Source organism: Natrix helvetica (genome assembly GCF_964273705.1).
Source record: "Natrix helvetica genome assembly, chromosome: 4".
Classification (NCBI taxonomy): domain Eukaryota; kingdom Metazoa; phylum Chordata; class Lepidosauria; order Squamata; family Natricidae; genus Natrix; species Natrix helvetica.
Genome location: NC_138550.1, coordinates 55,679,359 through 55,685,358, shown reverse-complemented (window position 1 = coordinate 55,685,358; position 6,000 = coordinate 55,679,359).

Genomic DNA, 6,000 nt, shown 5'->3' with positions numbered 1-6,000 from the left:
CAAGTCTTAAAGCTGTCAAGTTACAAGACCCTTGCACCCCTAACCATTTAGAAAACAAACCCCAGGGATGTTCAAACTTGACAGCTTTAAGACTTTAAGATTTAGATAGGACTCTTAGAGGCGGGGGGGGGTGATTGGTGAGCCAGCCAATCAGTGAGCGGCGGGCGGGGTAAGCATGGTGCGGACGGGCGGGGGGAGGAAGCTGGAACCGTTCTAAACGGCACGGTAGATTTGTGGAACCTCTTCTATAGAAGAGGTTAGAACTGGCAGGAACCCACCCCTGGATGAGATGGTCCTGCAAGTAGCCTGGATCCATACCATGAAGGCCTTTAAAGATACCTATACCTTGAATTGCACCCAGAAGCAAACTGGCAGCCAATGCAGCTCATAGAACAGTGGTATTTACACAGACCACTCTTGGGCCCCCCAAAACTGCCTCCACTGCCAACACTCTATATCAGCTGTAGCTTGCTCTTCAAAGGTAATCCCACATAGAACACATTGGAATAACCCAAATGTAAGATGAATATAGCTTGAATGACTGAGTGCAAGAACTCATATATATCACTTGAGCACATACTTTTCAAGAATTCATCCTGCTCAAAGTAGAGAAAACGATTTTAAAATAAGTAAATACCACGGAACTGAGTCATTAGTCTACTGGGGGCAGGCTGAGGACCTGTGAGAAGCACAACAGAATGCTGAATCAGAGCACATGATTTTAAGAGTGAAATTTAAACTAGATCAAGTTAACATCAGCCATTATTCTAATTACCAAGAAGCCACATTATGATTCTTGGGAAATATACACTGTTAAATTACTAACATCTTTTCTTAATACTTGGAATTAATTGACAGGATGACCATGAAAGAGAAGAATGGATTTCATCGAGAGAAAATAGAACCATATAGAATGCTAACTTTGACTTTCTTTAGCATTAAAAAGAACCTAAAATGAACTATTAGCGATCCTCCTGTACCTTCACAAGCCTGACTTTTTGTGTGCTAGTTTAACTCTTGAAAGAAGCAAAGAATAGGAAGATTCTGTTTGCCCAAGGAGATGAGGGAGGAAAGGGGCATAACTGCAGACGAATGAGCCAACAGAATCAGAGCCAATTCTAAAGATTTGTCTTGTGGTTGCCATTCAGGTAAATTTTATTTTCCCAATATTTAGACAAAGATATCAATAAAGCTGTTGACATGGTTCTCTTGATAGGTATGTATGGATTCAAAACCTTAAGTAAAGCTTGTCTTCCCCCTAAACCAGAAATAGGCAGCCTATGGTTCTACACCTATATGTTGTCCTCAGCCAGAAACGTCTACAGGGTTTGGTAAAAAAAATTGGCATGGTGATGAAAGAAATGTCCTTCTGGGTTCGGCTCCAAGTGGGGAAAAAGACACTGGAGACATGGAGGCTGCTTGGAAAGATGGTTTTAATGGTGGACAGGACCACATGGCTTGAGTCCTGAACAGAAAAGATGATCACATGCTTCAATGTTGGTGGAGAAGAAGAGAAGGGCTGATGGAGGGGCTTGCTAGGCTTTTTATAACCTGTTCAGTCCCACCTCTCTGTTTCCTGTTCCTGTGTAAGAAATGTATTCTGATTGGTTGTCAGACTCACATGGGCCCATGCAAGGGCAACCCTCTAGGCTGAGTTTTGAATCCAGGTTGGTTGAATTCTCAGATGCCATGTGGTCAGTTGAGTAAAGGCTTATATTATCCTGCCTTCATTCCCATCCCCCTGGAGCTGAAGGGGAGAACTCTTTATTATGTAAAGTGGACTAGCTTGGCCTTCTTAATGGCCCATTGATAAAGTGAGGATGGGCAGGAAGCTGCAGGAATTTACTTAGTTTTTAAAATGTGTTTCTCCCTTTTTCACATCCAGGAAAATATAATATTCTGCCTTATCAATATTTCCGAGGATATTTCATTTTTCTGGGAGAGGGCTGGGTGATAACTTCCTACAATGACAGTTACAACAGTGTAATCAAACCTCTATCTGGTTTTTTTATATGTGTTGTGGATTCTGGAAGCACCCTTGTGCCTGAGCTGCATTTCACGAGACCCTTAGATGAATTTCAAATATCTCTCGGTTGGCTGGTTTGTAAAACATGTTGGTCAAAATTGAATAGACTACTGAGGCTTAGCATAGTGTTGGAATTCAGCTAATTTGTTTTAGCCTGCATATTACATCAAATAATAACTGCAATCAGTAAGTTAGATCAGTTTTGTTTTGAAGGAATAAGGGTTTATTCATTAACCTCATCTTCACAATTTGGCAAGCCAATCCTATACTCTAATGAGTGACATTAAACAATAAAAGGAGCACAATTAAAAAAAAAACAGTTCACACTTCAGGGGTCCCCAATTGCGGCATGCAAACAAGCTAAGCCTCATCCATGGGATGCAGGCAAAACACAAAACCATGCCCCCTGCAGTTCATGGAAAACTCTCTCTCCATGGAACAGGTCCCTGGTGCCCTAAAGGTTGGGGGCTACTGGTATAGATAATGCAGTTTGCTTGGTTATGATTAAGTATATCATGTGAACTGAAGCCAAATGTTATTTATTTCAAACTATAGTTCAGTCAGTTTAGTCAAGACTTGAAATACTGGACTAGAAGCAGAAGCTGTGAGTTCTGGTCCTGCCTTAAAATAAAGCCAGCTGGGTGACTTTGGGCCAGTCACTCTTTCTCTGACTTAGAAAGGAGGCCATGACAAAAAAAAATGATGCCCAGAAACTACATTTGCTCATGCAGTCACCAGGAGACAAGACTGAGTAGAAGGCAAAAATACCCTACAAGTCATGTCTTAATATGGTATAATATTCTCATCAAAGGAACTAGAGGCAGAAAATAGAAATATAGGACACCTTTGCCATCATTGGCATGCAGGTTTGACAGAAAAATAAGAGTTTCCACACTCTTCACCAAATGCTAGAGGATATTTGTTGCTATATTGCAATAACTGTATACATACTCAAATCAACAACAAAGTAGTTTTCCAATGTCTTTAAGCAGACCAGACAAATTATTAGTTTTCCTATTGGGCCTTCTCTGAATGAGGTTCTAAGAATAGACGCAGGATCAGCACCCTTTATTCAACATTTGTATGGTTACCCACTAGCCAATCTGTTTTGATAAGTAACAAATACGTCACCACAGGGAGTGAGAACTAAGAGGTGCCTCCTGTCTCCTCTACTTTCTGAGAGTGAATTTATACAGCTAGGAGTTTTTCCTTTGCTGCAGAAACTCATATAGTGATTTAGAATCCTAAGAAATCTAATTTCTAAATCCTGCTGAAAGTCTACATGGATGAACATCAATACCTGATGCAGAAGCTCTGAATATTGCAAACTGGGTATATATTAATATCCATATGATTGTAAAGGGAAAAGAAAAAAGGAGAGAGCTTGAATATGCACAGTATAGATCCCTCTGGCCTTATATCTGTTATTCCTAAAACCATAACATTAAAACAGTTCTGAGTAGCTGGTTCAACCCAGTTGCTCAGTAACTAGTGGCCAAACTTGTAGACCTTAGTAACCATTAAACAGTATGATTGTTTGGTGAGAAACATTTAATTGCTGTATGAGACTGGATCTCAACATACTAATGTATATGAGTTCATCAACAGAAGTGGAATTTTCTTTAAAAGTTTAGAGCAGACCCAGAATAGATTTAACTTAAAGCTAAATTTCCTTTGCCTTTAACCTAATTGGGAAATAATACCAGCAGAAGCTTTTATGAGTCCCCATGGTGATTTGCATTAGTGTCATGGATCAGCAAGGAAGTGTAATCATTCCTGACTAAGCCCTGATTAATTTGGACGAGTTGCACTTGAAGACCACTAGGCCTTTTGCTTCTTCTCTTCTCTGAGATTGGTATTTTGAGCATTTGGGCTACTCAGTCTGTCCCGTGCAGGGAAATTCATAGTTTAACTATTACAAATCACGTCCAAATGTTTACTGCCCACATATGATGGTTAACATCAGTTCACTTTAAGGTTCGCAACTTAAGTCATGTCCCTATTAATCATGTGTTATTGTTGCTTTTTTTATTTTAAATTTGGCCTAACTGCTTTTGCTTCCTAGCATTATCTTTGGGGGGGGGAATTTATGTTTTTCTGTTATCTGGTCTCCAGTGATTATTTATATACTGATATTTATTGATTGATTTAATGATTGACTTATTGATTTAACATTCAGCTACGCTATAAGAAGGGCACACTTCCAAAACTGAACATGTTACCTTCTGTACCACTGAGCAACTGACCCATTCCTGTCCTCCAAAAGTTGAAGGCACATGGGTGAAAGGAGAGGACAGCACTATGAGGGGTCAGCAAAGTCTGTATTTGTAAGTTTGGTTCTGTTATAGTGTCTTGTCCATATCAGAGGTTGGTGATTTGAGTGATAGACAAGTCCTAATGCCATAGAATATATTGCATGCTACATAAGAGTACCCGTTATTTAGCAGCAGTAAGATACTTATCCATATAGCTCAGTGGGTCTCATCCTTCCTAATGCTGCGAACCCTTTAATACAGTTCCTCATGTTGTGGTGACCCCCAACCATAAAATTAATTTATGTTTTCCATACTTTTTTGAAAATATGTGTTTTCCGATGGTCTTAGGTGACCCCCGTGAAAGGGTCGTTCGACCCCCCAAAGGGGTCTTGACCCACAGGTTGAGAACCACCTGATGTAGCTAAATCCAGTGCAAAAGAGCTGTGCAGACAATCTGAAACTTACCACAGGACCTTTGGTATTCTGAGACATGCAGACATGATTTAAGCATTTTTTTTTTGTCAAGAAAAAGTTGCTCTAAGATAGATATCAATATTCTGGGTTATGTATTTTAAAATACAAATGCTTTTACTCTTACTAATGCTTCTGGTTATGTACCATACTGTAAAGTCAGGAATATGATCAGTATGAGCCTTAAATGGTTGCATTAGCTTTCAAGCTACTTTTTGTATAATATGAAGCTATTTTTAAAAAACAAATATTTATTTATTTATTTATTTATTTATTTATTTATTTATTTATTTATTTATTTATTTATTTATAATTTATATAGCTGCCCATCTTGATGATAATTCTGGGCAGTAAACAAAATAACAAAAATAAAACAAATACATATTCAGAATTAAAATATGCAGCAGCTGAGAAAACAAACCATCATAAACATAGCCAGGAGACAGGCACCTTCACAGTCTTGGGGCCAGATCTTTAGAGCTAAGCAGGGTGGGAGCCAATCTAATTTCTAGAAGACGAAGGTCCAGAAGTGCAGGCTGGTATGCTGATACACTGCAGAGAGGAAGGTAAGTGAGAAGTAATCCCCAATGATCGCTATGGCACAGCCTCACAAAAAGGGTCTCACACCTGACAATGTCCAGGACAGGTGCCCTTGTAGCCCTCAGAGACTCACAGAAGACAACAGCCACACCTCCTCCCCGTCCTGGGGTCACAAAATCCTGGAAGGCACTTTTCAGAGAGTGGACACCCTCAACTTCCATACCCAATTAGATTTCAGTGATTCAGGGCAGATCAGGGTAGCATTCACATCCACAATTAAATCGTAAATGAAGGAAACTTTATTGCATACTGACCTGGTATTCAGAAGCAGCAACTGGTGTCCAGAGCTGCCAAAAATCCAAAAGCTCCTAAGGCTGAGCACAAGGAACCAGAATGTGATATCAGTCCTAAGTACTAAGGCCACTTTCCCCAAAAATGGCCTCTCCCTATTTTCACATATATATCAAAGCCATAATATTTTCTCCTGACCCATTCCCTCTCTCAGCCTTCAGCCCCAAGGAATCCATATCATTCATCCACAAACAAATAGGGATAGAGGGGCATATACCTGGTTAGAAGCGCTTCTGCCTAGCCTTCAATACTCCCACACAGTCAGATCCTTCCTCCCCTCCTCCAAATCATGTTGAATAGTATGGTTTAACGTTAAAATTGGGGAAATTTCTTTCCAAATAAAATTATATATATTCA